The sequence below is a fragment of the Diorhabda carinulata genome, chromosome 3 (genome assembly GCF_026250575.1).
Source record: "Diorhabda carinulata isolate Delta chromosome 3, icDioCari1.1, whole genome shotgun sequence".
NCBI classification, from domain to species: Eukaryota; Metazoa; Arthropoda; class Insecta; order Coleoptera; family Chrysomelidae; genus Diorhabda; species Diorhabda carinulata.
Genome location: NC_079462.1, coordinates 2901043 through 2914726, shown reverse-complemented (window position 1 = coordinate 2914726; position 13684 = coordinate 2901043). Strand labels below are relative to the sequence as shown.

At 30.9% G+C, this 13684-nt stretch overlaps 1 protein-coding gene across 2 annotated transcripts in view; it reads left to right on the top strand.

Annotated features, from left to right (window-relative positions):
• The first annotated feature begins 221 nt into the window (after positions 1–221).
• Positions 222–13684, top strand: part of LOC130891226 (protein drumstick) — a 50596-nt gene continuing 37133 nt past the window's right edge. Inside the window, exon 1 of one of the 2 annotated variants that reach the window (XM_057795840.1) lies at positions 222–341. The gene's annotated coding sequence lies outside the window, so the exon portion shown is untranslated. Of the gene's footprint in view, positions 342–12047; positions 12109–13684 lie in introns of those variants that run through there. The other variant, XM_057795837.1, reaches the window with a different exon arrangement.

Here is a 13684-nt window from a genome sequence, read left to right as displayed (position 1 = left end):
TTAATCAAACCTCAACAATGTCATCCTCCTAAAACAAGTCTTTATAAGACTCATAATCCCTTACCGAGCGAGTGACTTCTGGTATCTGTTACCTGCCATCTTCGTCCTAATAACCGAGGTCCATAAGGTGCATCTCTCGGTAGGCAGTGCTTGTGGTGTCGGGAGGGGTACCTCGGTTTCCCATTCTACTCACTACTTGTTAGAATCATTGAGCTACCAGCCATAGTTTGGTACAGAAGCAAAATTCAACTATCTCAGGCACTTTGTTAGAGACATTCTGACGGTTAATTGGAGACACTTTTTGCTGGAATTGTATATTCACCGACGCAGCAGATACACAGGTTAGTGAATTTTTGTTTAACAGTGATTGTGATTTGAATTTGTGTGCCATTTCTTTAATTTCGGATAATGAAGGGTAAACTGAATTTATTCAAATACTTTTTCGTGTCATTTATATATTAATTAAAGAAGTGGCTACGTTTTTGTCTATTATTATGTAATGCACTGATTTTTCTATCAGTATTCTATTTAATCCGTATAAAACAAAACCTTTTCTATTGTACAATCATCATTTGTATTGAAATTTATAATTTCTTGTAATGTTTTTCATATTGAAACAATGTACACTTATTCTACTTTGATTTCAAAAAGATATCAACAGTCACATATGGCAGAAACCCGTAAAACTATTTTAATTTAAATTTATTTAAATCAATTTATAATAATTTATATATAAGGGTTTAGTTTATTTTGCTAGCATTGTTTTTCGTATCATAATAAAAAAGAAATTATTAAGACTCAATATAAAAGTGTTTAAATAATATTTTTTAATATAATTAATTTCAAAAAGATATCAACAGGCACATAGAGTAGAAACCTGCAAAACCAGATATTAATTTAAATTTATATAAATCAATTTGTAATAATTTATATTTAAAGCAGTAGGTGTATTTTTTATGTATTAGGTTTTTATTTTCAAAACAGCAATAAAGTATTGTGAAAACCACAATGAAAATTGTTCGAATATAATCATTTTTAAAAAGATATCAGTGATCACATAGAACAGACACATTTAAATTTATTTAAATCAATTTATAATTATTGATATTTAAAGTAATCGCCTCGGTTCTCATGGATGTTTTTTTTTCTAAACAATATGAAACAAAATGAAAATTGTCCCATTATATCCGGAAATAAATTGACATAGAGCAGAAACCGTCAAAACTATATTAGTTTAAATTAATTTGTGATAATTATTATTTAAAGCAGAAGGTTTATATCTTGTAAATAATGTTTCTATTCTCAAAATAACATGAAAGTATTGTCCAAATAGAAGTTTTTTGAATATATCCGAAAAGAAATCAACAGGCACATAGAGAAGAAACCTGCAAAACTCCAAATTAATTTAAATTAATTTAAAGTGATTCATATCAATTGATACTTGAAGCAGTAGGTTTATTGTGAATGTTTTAGTTTCAAAAAATGATAGTACAGATTGGAAATTACTCAAATATATTTTGTGTAATTTATTTTCGAAAAGATATCAACAGGCACACAGACCACAAACATGCAAAACATCATATTCATTTAAAATTTATTTAAAACAAATTATGATTATTAATATTAGCAGTTAGTTATGTTTTTCGTTAAAATAAAACAATAAAACATGATGACAATTGTCCTAATAAGTATGTCAATTATTCTTTGTCGTAAAACAATATCAAGTTAAATTTATTTAAATAAATTTGTCATAATTAATATTTGAAGCAGTAGGTTCAGGTTTTGTGAATGTTTTTCTTATCAGAACGTTGAAATATTGTGATAAGATGAGAATTGTTGAAAATGTATTCGTTCATCTTTTGTAAATAATGCTCAAAACAACTAGAAATTTTGTCTAAAACATAATGGAAATTGTTTCCTAATTATTTCCAAAAAGACATCAATAGGTACATGGAAAAGAGACTCGGAAAGTTCTACATAAACTTAACTACAATACGATTTTCAATTAATTTCAATCAAATCATAATAAAATTCATATTTAAACTTGAATTATTCATTCTATAGATTGTGCTTCAAGTCTAAGCTTGTCCAAAAAAGTATGCTAAATTTTTTCTAAAACAAATCAATAGTAACATAGAGGAGAAACCTTAAAAACTAATTTTGGTTTGATTAAATTTATAGCGGTTCATATCTTGTAATGACAATTAGAATACACGTATTCTAAATTATTTTCTTATACATATTTATAGTCGCCTAGAGCGTAAAAACACGTGAAACATGTGTCATGAAATGTATGTTATTTTATGAATTTATTGTTCAAAATTATTGACAACTAAATTTATTTAAACTGAGAGACACAGATAGTAGAATCGGAAAGAAACCTTCGGGATTAAATAACATACAAATTATATTTTAAATATATTTCTTTCAAAATATTTCTCACATAAAACGAGAGTTGCGTAATTTAATATGTTAAAAACCTTGGATCATCTTATAGAAACAAATAATTGAGAAACTATTGTTGTATTTTTGGGATTGTTAATACAAATTGAGTTTTGTAACTTTCCATAGCTTTCAGTAGAATAATACATAAGCTTTTGTAAAACTAACTGAAAATTTTGTATTTTAACCATCTATTTGAAGCATTTTTCATCATTTTCAAGCTTTAAACTAGATAACCAGCATGAAAAATGCCTTAAAACGTTATTAATAAAGAATCTTATAAAAAAAAGAACTTTCTAATACAAAGTTATAGAAATAAATATTTGTTTTGGAAAAAAAAAATAATAAAATTCTACTATTCGAACCTAAATTATTCAAAATAATATGATAGGTATTCAAATTACACGTATTACAGCGCCCCCTTACGAAATCGACTTCATTTGTAACGCTTATTATTTATATAAGCTGTTGTTGAACACGTGATCGCTGAGCTACCGGTGTTACGCCTACGGTTCATCAGAACTACCTACCGAGTTACGCACAGCCCGAGGTCTGGAACCTTTTTATAGCTTAGTCACAACAGCGTTGTCAGATTAAACCGTAATTCAATTAATATGAATATTTTGAATAAAATATAACAGGCTTTTAGCGGACTAGTTGAAATTCCTATAAAAACCAATGCATTTTTTTATAGAATTATATTTGAATATTAGAAAATTCACATTGAATTGACATTCAATAAGGATTCAAGGATATGTATATAAATCTAAATTAAATATATTTTTCGATTGCTGTTTCTAATTTTGATACGTTTTGAACTGGTTTTATTCTTAAAGAATCAAACTGGATTTTTTTTGGGTACATGTTACAGTACATCAAATTATAGAATTTACTTCTTCGTCTAGAATTTCTGCACAAAGTTCATTGTTACTAAAAAGTTTGTTAGTTGTTCTGGCAACACTGTTTTAGTTGTTAGTAGCTTTCATTCTGACACAGACTGAGGATTTCTCTTTCTTCTGCTCAGAGTGTGTTCTATTTGCGATGTTTTATTTTGGTTTCACTTTATGTCAACGTCCTTAATAATTTATGAACCGATATTAGTTTAAACTTTTACTCTGTTTATTTGAATACATCATTACTTGGTAAAATATACATAAGAAGTGTCTTGAATAATACAAGACGGACGGTAATTTTATACTTTCGCGGGCCCCTCGTTTTTTGGCTCTAGAAAATCGAAAAATCATACGATTTCGTTGAATTTTGTTTTTAAAATCTTTGTTTTTACGTAGGACTTATGAAAAAAAATATGGAAAATATCTCATATAGTTTTATGACTTTGAATGTGATTATAAACGTACTTCTTCGCAAAATTAATCGTTTTTACAAAGCATCAAACGCAGTTCGTATATTTTTTTGTTAATCTACACAAAAAAATTAACATTTTGGAACAGAAAAAATTCGAAAAATGTTTGTTTATTCATTTTTTATCTCTAACATTCAACCTTAGTAAGATACAATTTTTTTAATGGTGAAAATTTTCAATTTTTCGAGGCTAACGTCTAATATTATACACTTGATTACAATAAGTGATTTTAAGACTGTTTTTGTTCATAAAAATTTAATGATTACTTAATAAAAAAAGTACAAACGATTATATTTGAGAAAAGGTCGATTTTAAACATGACAAATCAACATTTTTGTATAAATTTTTTTCAATTTGTTCGTTTTTTTGTGTAGATTATGAAAAAAAATATATAACAACTTTATTAGATTATTTGGAAAAAAGTTATCAACAATTATACGTGAAAGAGTGCATTTTCATGAACATTTAAAGCCCTGAAACCAATATAAGTTTTCATTTATTTTTATTTCCATAATTTTTGTCTTTTTGTATCCGCCATAGAAACGAAGATTTTAAAATATTCGAATTCGGATGATTTTTCGATTTTCTAGAGTCAAAAAACGAGGGGACAGCGAAAGTATAAAATTACCAGTTGGATTTATTGGAATAAAATCAACATTAATAAATTAATTTGTAAATTAAGCAAAAATTTGAGCATGAGGCAACATAATAATTTTGTTTTCTTCAATATGTTTGTGGGGTTTGACGTACGATTATATTTATTGTAGAAATACAATTTTTGATGCTTATTTCTACAACTACTTCGTAAGAAAATGTCTTATATAGTTATATTTCTATCCAAATACTTTGTAATATAATTGGTCTTACTCTTTTTCATGAGGTTTTTCAGATGAGTTTTCCGGCACTTTCGATCACTTCTTGCGCTGTTACATAGCTTTTATTTGAGGTTTAAGCGGCACGTTACAAAAGATTTCGCGCGCGCACGTTATGGGGCTTTTCAGATGAGTTTTCCGGCACTTCTGATCACTTCTTGCGCTGTTACATAGCTTTTATTTGAGGTTTAAGCGGCACGTTACAAAAGGTTTTGCGCGCGCACGTTATGGGGCTTTTCAGATGAGTTTTCCGGCACTTCTGATCACTTCTTGCGCCGTTTCATCGCTTTTATTTGAGGTTTAAGCGGCACGTTACAAAAGATTTCGCGCGCGCACGTTATGGGGCTTTTCAGATGAGTTTTCCGGCACTTCTGATCACTTCTTGCGCCGTTACATCGCTTTTATTTGAGGTTTAAGCGGCACGTTACAAAAGGTTTTGCGCGCGCACGTTATGGGGCTTTTCAGATGAGTTTTCCGGCACTTCTGATCACTTCTTGCGCCGTTTCATCGCTTTTATTTGAGGTTTAAGCGGCACGTTACAAAAGATTTCGCGCGCGCACGTTATGGGGCTTTTCAGATGAGTTTTCCGGCACTTCTGATCACTTCTTGCGCCGTTACATCGCTTTTATTTGAGGTTTAAGCGGCACGTTACAAAAGGTTTTGCGCGCGCACGTTATGGGGCTTTTCAGATGAGTTTTCCGGCACTTCTGATCACTTCTTGCGCCGTTTCATCGCTTTTATTTGAGGTTTAAGCGGCACGTTACAAAAGGTTTCGCGCGCGCACGTTATGGGGCTTTTCAGATGAGTTTTCCGGCACTTCTGATCACTTATTGCGCCGTTACATCGCTTTTATTTGAGGTTTAAGCGGCACGTTACAAAAGGTTTTGCGCGCGCACGTTATGGGGCTTTTCAGATGAGTTTTCCGGCACTTCTGATCACTTCTTGCGCCGTTTCATCGCTTTTATTTGAGGTTTAAGCGGCACGTTACAAAAGGTTTTGCGCGCGCACGTTATGGGGCTTTTCAGATGAGTTTTCCGGCACTGTGCTGACCTTAAGAAGTGGCGTTTGGTGATGTACTAAATTGGGGCCGCCAGTTTACAAGCTGAAATGGGGCGCACCTTATCGCTCCTGTTTTTTGTAGCCAGCTCTTCGTCTATAAAGCTTTCTACCCTTATATCTACTCATTTACTGGGTCATTTCTTGTGGATTATCAAATTATTTTTTTATTTTATACGTTTTAACAATGAGTTGTTTCTTGGTTTTGGTTTTGTAATACCAAATAGTATATTAAAGAGCTTGAGGGATTTTTAATGTGACCAGATGTTTGAATAGATGTTTATTTTAGTTTGTTTCTGCAAAATATACAACAAAACGTTAAATTCTTGTGAGAAACTTGTGAAAATCCCGTGCGAAACTTTTAAATGTTTATGTTTAACAATATGAGAATCCTTTAGATACGTGTCTGACAAACTTAACTCCGTACTAATCCTGGAATATGCGATTATACAAATCAAAATATTTAAAAGAGACAAGGATTTTGTTTTTTGAAAAGATCGGACACTGCAGTCAAAAATAAAAACGTCAATCAGTATTAAGTACCGAAAAACCGCACCGGAGAAATTCCTACTAAATGTACTTACTTGCTGTGAGGATTATAACCATTATTTTTTTGAAATATATTTAGAGGAGGTGTTTTCTACTACTGGTATTATTTCAGTATCCTCATGAGCAGGTAAAAAGGAACCCTATAGAGCAATGCTATTAGCCCCGAACAAAAAATACTATTTTTGTAACGTATCCTCTCGTTTTAAAAGGATTTTGCAAACTTCTGGGAAAATTCCGTATTTTTAATTAAATAAGTGTCGTGAAGGCGTGGTCATTCGACCAAAAAACAATTTTTGAAATATGACCAACCACCCGTCAGGCTATAATAGAATTTGTAATATTTATTGTTGGATTAACGTTTAAGGATATAACCACAACAAAACAATCATCATAACCCTATTCAGAGTCCTCTTTATGCTAAATGAACCTCATAGGTATCTACAGCTATGCAAGAAACCCAGTAGACCTGAAGCTCCTTTCTCAAATAATTTCTCAAGCGTGTTCTTTCGATTTTTTCCAGATATTCTGTTTTTACTTTGTGACTTTTATTACTTTCCTATCATACAATAATTTATTGACCCGTCTGGGAGAGTTTTATAGTGAATATTTTCGATTTTAAACAAGTGTTTTGTGGAATCGACAATTAAACATCAAAGAAGTTGAGGAAAATCGTCGTGTCCGTATCAGAGACATATCCAATATCTCTTATGGATTAACTCAACATATTTTGGTTAATATTTTGAGTATGGAGGGTGTCGACGTTAAACTTGGACTGAAAGAAGTGATTATTTTTCGAAAAGTAGTGATCTAGGAAAATTATTTAATATCTTAATACTGGGTTTATGAATATGATGTCTAAACTAACCAATCGTCTAGCGAATGGTCAATGTTGGTCGAAAATAAAATTTATGCTCATCATTTTTTTCGTTTACCGTGATGTGGTTAATCACAAATTCGTTCCACAGTATGAAACAGGTAATAGGGAGTACCATTCGGTCATCTTGATGACCGATTCGTCTTGAACATCGAGATAGACCTTTTACCACCTTTCCATTCTACCACGATTGGTTATTTGGCCATATATGACATTAGATTATCATACAGTTACCGTTTGAAGCTCTTAAGGTACCGAAGTTCCATCCAGCCGAAATGGGTGGAATATCATTGAGCTTATCTTGAGGGTATGTAACTAAAATTTTTATTAAAATACGTGAAAATGTTTTTGGGATGAAATTTAGTCAAATAGTACTTCTTATCTTATAAATATCATATGTCGCATAAGATTGTGAACCTTGGAAAGGACTAGAGTTAAATTAGAGCAGCAGAGATACAAAAAGAAGATTTAAAAGTTGAATCCATACAAGAATTGTTACAAAGGAAACAACTAGGTTAATGAGGCCAACTACAAAGGATAATGTCAGTTTGAATCTTGAAAAAGAAGGAAAGGTTATGGGTCGAAGCGAAAAATTTGGCGCAAGGGACTGGAGGGACTGGAAAGAAGTTGGTTAAATACTTAAATTAGCATTTCTGTACCCTATAAGGTAAAAAGAAAATAAACAATCATTCGTAATGACCAATTGTAACAAGTTTTTGCCAAAAATTTCATTCTAAATTTTGGAAAAACTGTTTTTACTCACTTTATCATATAATTGTCCCTGGGGAACCAGCTAGCAAGTATCCATGGAAACAACAAATATTTGTAACATCTGGTCACAAGTAGTTTTTGAGTTTTTGAACGAAAAATCCTGTAACTTATCAAGGAACCACCAACATATTAAATATAATCAATTTAACAACCTATTAAGATTTTTTTCTCTGATGATGGTTATTTTTTTAAGCCTTATATAGAACTTACGAAAGTCTTGTATTGTATTTTTCATACTTTGAAGTTCTGGCTTCAAATAAAACATTAAAAATTTTGAAAAAACAGTTTTTTCTTACTTTTTCCATATAATTGTTCCTGGGGAACCAGCTAGCAAGTATCCATGGAAACAACAAATAGTTTTAACATCTGGTCACATGTAGTTTTTGATATTTTGAACGAAAAATCCTGTAACTTATCAAGGAACCACCAACATTTTAAATATAATCAATTTAACAACCGATTAAGATTTTTTTCTCTGATGATGGTTATTTTTTTAAGCCTTATATAGAACTTACGAAAGTCTTGTATTGTATTTTTCATACTTTGAAGTTCTGGCTTCAAATAAAACAATAAAAATTGTGGAAAAACCGTTTTTTCTTACTTTTTTCATATAATTGTCCCTGGGGAACCAGCTGGCAAGTATCCATGGAAACAACAAATATTTGTAACATCTGTTCACAAGTAGTTTTTGATATTTTGAACGAAAAATCCTGTAACTTATCAAGGAACCACCAACATTTTAAATATAATCAATTTAACAACCTATTAAGATTTTTTTCTCTGATGATGGTTATTTTTTTAAGCCTTATATAGAACTTACGAAAGTCTTGTATTGTATTTTTCATACTTTGAAGTTCTGGCTTCAAATAAAACATTAAAAATTGTGGAAAAACCGTTTTTTCTTACTTTTTTCATATAATTGTCCCTGGGGAACCAGCTGGCAAGTATCCATGGAAACAACAAATATTTGTAACATCTGTTCACAAGTAGTTTTTGAGTTTTTGAACGAAAAATCCTGTAACTTATCAAGGAACCACCAACATTTTAAATATAATCAATTTAACTCCCTATTAAGATTTTTTTCTCTGATGATGGTTATTTTTTTAAGCCTTATATAGAACTTACGAAAGTCTTGTATTGTATTTTTCATACTTTGAAGTTCTGGCTTCAAATAAAACATTAAAAATTTTGAAAAAACAGTTTTTCCTTACTTTTTTCATATAATTGTCCCTGGGGAACCAGCTGGCAAGTTTCCATGGAAACAATAAATATTTGTAGCATCTGGTCACATGTAGTTTTTGATATTTTGAACGAAAAATCCTGTAACTTATCAAGGAACCACCAACATTTTAAATATAATCAATTTAACAACCTATTAAGATTTTTTTCTCTGATGATGGTTATTTTTTTAAGCCTTATATAGAACTTACGAAAGTCTTGTATTGTATTTTTCATACTTTGAAGTTCTGGCTTCAAATAAAACATTAAAAATTTTGAAAAAACAGTTTTTTCTTACTTTTTCCATATAATTGTTCCTGGGGAACCAGCTAGCAAGTATCCATGGGAATAACAAATAGTTTTAACATCTGGTCACAAGTAGTTTTTTGATGGTTAGTTTTTTAAGCCTTATATAGAACTTACGAAAGCCTTGTATTGTATTTTTCATACTTTAAAGTTCTGGCTTCAAATAAAACATAAATTTGTAGACTCAATTTCAGCAAACACTTCTAGTAAACAATCTAATAAAAAAAAAGTTAATTGGATTTGTAGGTTATCATATTTTTTAAATAAACAGCATCTCGTATTACAATTAAAATTTGTTTTTGTTTTTATCGTTTTTCATAAGCAAATAATACAAGTTGTTTACATAAACAAGTGCAGACAAGCTGTTAGTTTTTTTTATTTAATGAAAATTCCATGAATTGATTTAAATCAAATATATCTTTAAACCTAATAGAAAAAAATTTATATGATATACAGGCTGTAATAAAACATTTTTAGAAAGCTATAGGGGATGATAATAATTTGTCGATTAAACTTGACTGCATGACTACATATATCAAATTTTGATTGTACTAGGGCTAGCAAATGTTATGTGAATAAAGAAAATTTACACAAGAATCTGTTTTTAAAAACAAAAAATCATTTTAAGATCACTCACGTCAAGTAGTACCAACGTCATATTTAGAAACAATATTGCTTAATATAGATCAAGTATTTATGAATATTGATCTCTTGAAGGTTTTTTTTAAGTAATCAACAATAATTTACTAGCTTTCCCTTGATAGCGCTTTTCCATTAATAAAATGTCTTGATGGAACCTCTGGCTTTGTAAATCACTCACAATACCCAAATTTGTCGTTCTTAATCAGTTTCCCTCTTTGTATTCCCTGTTTGAAATTCTTGACTCGCTGAGCTTGAGGAATTTCTCTTTCCGATACACAATTTACTTACACTAAGCTTTAATTTATTCATATACATCGATTACTCGTCTATCTCGATGTGTTTGGGATAACATAAGATTATTTATTTGAAATATCTCATTGGCTGTAAGCAAATAAAAAAACCTTCTTAGAAACTGCTTATATAAAATATATTGTAAATAAGTTTTGAAAACAATATAGAGAAATTGCCGCCGTATATATAAAATATAACGTAATGGTCCTTCTAGGAATTGTACCCACCACATCCGCCAAACTTTATATTCTATAAATCTAATATAACAGAACCTGCATCACGGTTTATAGTCGTTCGTATTAGAATCAGCACTGAAGGAACCGTGCAGCATACAATCTGTCTTGATAGGATAATAAGTAGTGTTATATTAATTAAACATAAAGTTTTTAGATCGTTTTTGTGTTTTAAATGTTTTAATATGACATCTCTGTACGTTTTCTTAAGTTAGTTTCCTTGCGAGTACATTAGGGTGACCACTTATTTTGGTACTGTATCTTGAGGTGTAGTTCTTGGTTTCATCTTTAACCAGAGGCGCTTGAAGGTTTCTTTCGATGATAAAATTGAACAACAGTTCTAAATTTCTGGGTATATAAATAGTGTATTGATTAATTAATGGCGTAAACTCCCGATTAGACATTAAAAAGAAGCTGATCCGTTATGAGGAAGACTAGGAGTAACGAAATCGACAGAATTAATCAAAATAGAGGAAAGAAACGAGTAGTTATCACAAAAAAATAAAAGATCGGAAAGGTAGTGATAATTTTGTAGAAAGGAACTGAAAAAAAAATCAACCTTACGGCTTACACCCTCTAGGGTATAAAAATTAAGTCAGAAGTGAATAAGTTTTTGGGTAATTTTATAATTTCGCGGTCATCTCGTATTTTAGCTTTAGAAAATCGAAAAATGATCCGATTTTGATGAATTTTTTTTTCAAAATCTTCGTTTTTACGGCGGATGGATGAAACAAATATGGGAATGAAAAAAAAATGGAAACTTCCAATTCTTTTTAATTTTAAGAGAAATTTTTATCATTTTTAATTGTAAAAACATGATAAATCAACATTTTTGTATAATTTTTTTTCAATTTGTTCGTTTTTTTGTGTAGATTATGAAAAAAAGTATAACAATTTCATTTGATTGTTTAGAAAAAAGTTATCAATAATTATACGTGAAAAAGTGAATTTTTATGAACATTTAAAGCCCTGAAACCAATATAAGTTTTCATTTATTTTTATTCCCATAATTTTTTTCGTAAATCCGCCATAAAAACGAAGATTTAAAAAAAATTCATGGAAATCGGATGATTTTTCGATTTTCTAGAGCCAAAACAACGAGGGGACTGCGAAAGTATAAAATTACCAGTTTTTGGTATGAATTAGATAAGTAATTAAAATTCTATATGTACTTAAAATTCGAAAATTTATTTGTTGATAAAATTGACTTAGTCCGTTACTGTTTAATAAACTTTCATGACTCCACACCTCGGCGATGCTTGTAACGAGTAACGAAAAATCAATTACTGTAAGTAGAAACAGAATGCCTTAATTTTCAACGGATAAAAATTGACCTTTTTGTTCGTAGATGGCAGTGAATGCACGATTTTTCACTTAAATTTACGACCTCTTATTTGAATAAGGTTTACAGATAATGATTCGACGCGTTGATTTGGTAGTAAAACGAAGATTCACAGTAACTGAAACGTTTTTACAAAGAAACTCATACAGGTACTAAACATTTATTTACATTATACTCCAAAGTTGTGGTTTTTTTTAATCATATTTTCGTTTCGTTTAACATATCCGTTAATGCAAATTTCGATTTTTTGTAATATTGTTTTGTTTATTATTGTTATTAATCAAACTTTTTAGATTCCGATAGGGCTTTTCACGACAAATAAAACGGTGTATTTAACATTTACGATAACTTACACTACCAGTCAAAAGTTAATTAATTAATTAATTAACAAATAGATTAAATATTTTTGCTTTATTATTTCGATGCACAATTCTCAAATAATAGTCGTTTATTTGGTTCCATCCGTTTCTCAGGATATTCCAAACATGTGAAGTGGAAGTAGGACACTGTCATCTAACTTCCTCATCCGATTTATACCACAACAACTCAATCGGGTTGAGATCGTGTCATTGCGAAGTCCAAATCATCAATTCTTTCCAAAAACTCTTTACCGTTCTCCACGAGTCCAATTTTCATGTTTTTTTTTAACTTTTTAATTTCAATTTAACGTCTTAAAAGAAGTTTCTTCATTGCTACTTCCAAAAAGCTTTCCTCAATCTCTTTTTCACTGTAGAAGTTCTCGAAGGCAGATCGAAGTTGCTATCTCGGGGCTCGTCGACTACCATTACTGATCTATACATTACGTTTATCTTCAGCTGCCTTGAACGTTTTGTATCCAGCTCCAGGTGCGTCGAGGTATTTTCAATTCGGCTGCCTAGACTATGAAGACTTAAATGCCCGCTCTACAGCCCTACAAAAACAATTTTTATTGTCTTGTTCCAAAAAATGTAAATCGCAGCACGTTTTTGCGTGACACTGGGACTAAACTACAATCATAAACACCGAAGAAATTATTCACAATTCACAAGAAATCAGCAAGTTTTACCTTGTCGCACTCACCGAATAGGTTGGGTGAAAATCAGACTACTTCTGTTGTATCTTCATGGTCTGTTTTTTGATTTGAAAAGGATTTTTTTTTATTTTTGAAGCAGCTTCAATGACACAGCTACTAATACCTGTTCATTCAGTACCTTCTTCTTCTTCCGCGTATTAGGCATAGTCGACTGTTTTATCTTCGACATCCTTGCCTCCTATCCTGCTTCAAAGTTGTCGCTCCACCTTTTTCTAGTCTAGTCCTTCGACCCAATGGAGATTTATTGCGTGCTATCTTTTCCATTCTTTCTTTCTTGATAAAACCCATTCGTTGACGTTATCTATTTTGCACAATCTTCTGATGTTTTCACTTCTTTCCCCGTCCAGTTGGGTTTTATCGGTTATTCTGCGTAGCAGTTTCATCTCTGCTGTTTCCATCATGCATTAAAAGTGAGAACAACCAGAAATTAGATCAAAGTCTATTTATTAAAGAAAAATAGTAAACCAAAACAATGATCAGTGCGGGATCAGCACGTGAATATCCCTGGCGGTCCAAATCAGTGGCAACATATATACCACAAATAAAAAGGCGTGGGAGCGCCGCAACGCTGTGGAAATTAGATCAGGTGTAGAACAGGGAAGGCATCGTATGGCACTGAGATTGTTTATATTTGTCTGTTGCGTAATTTTCTT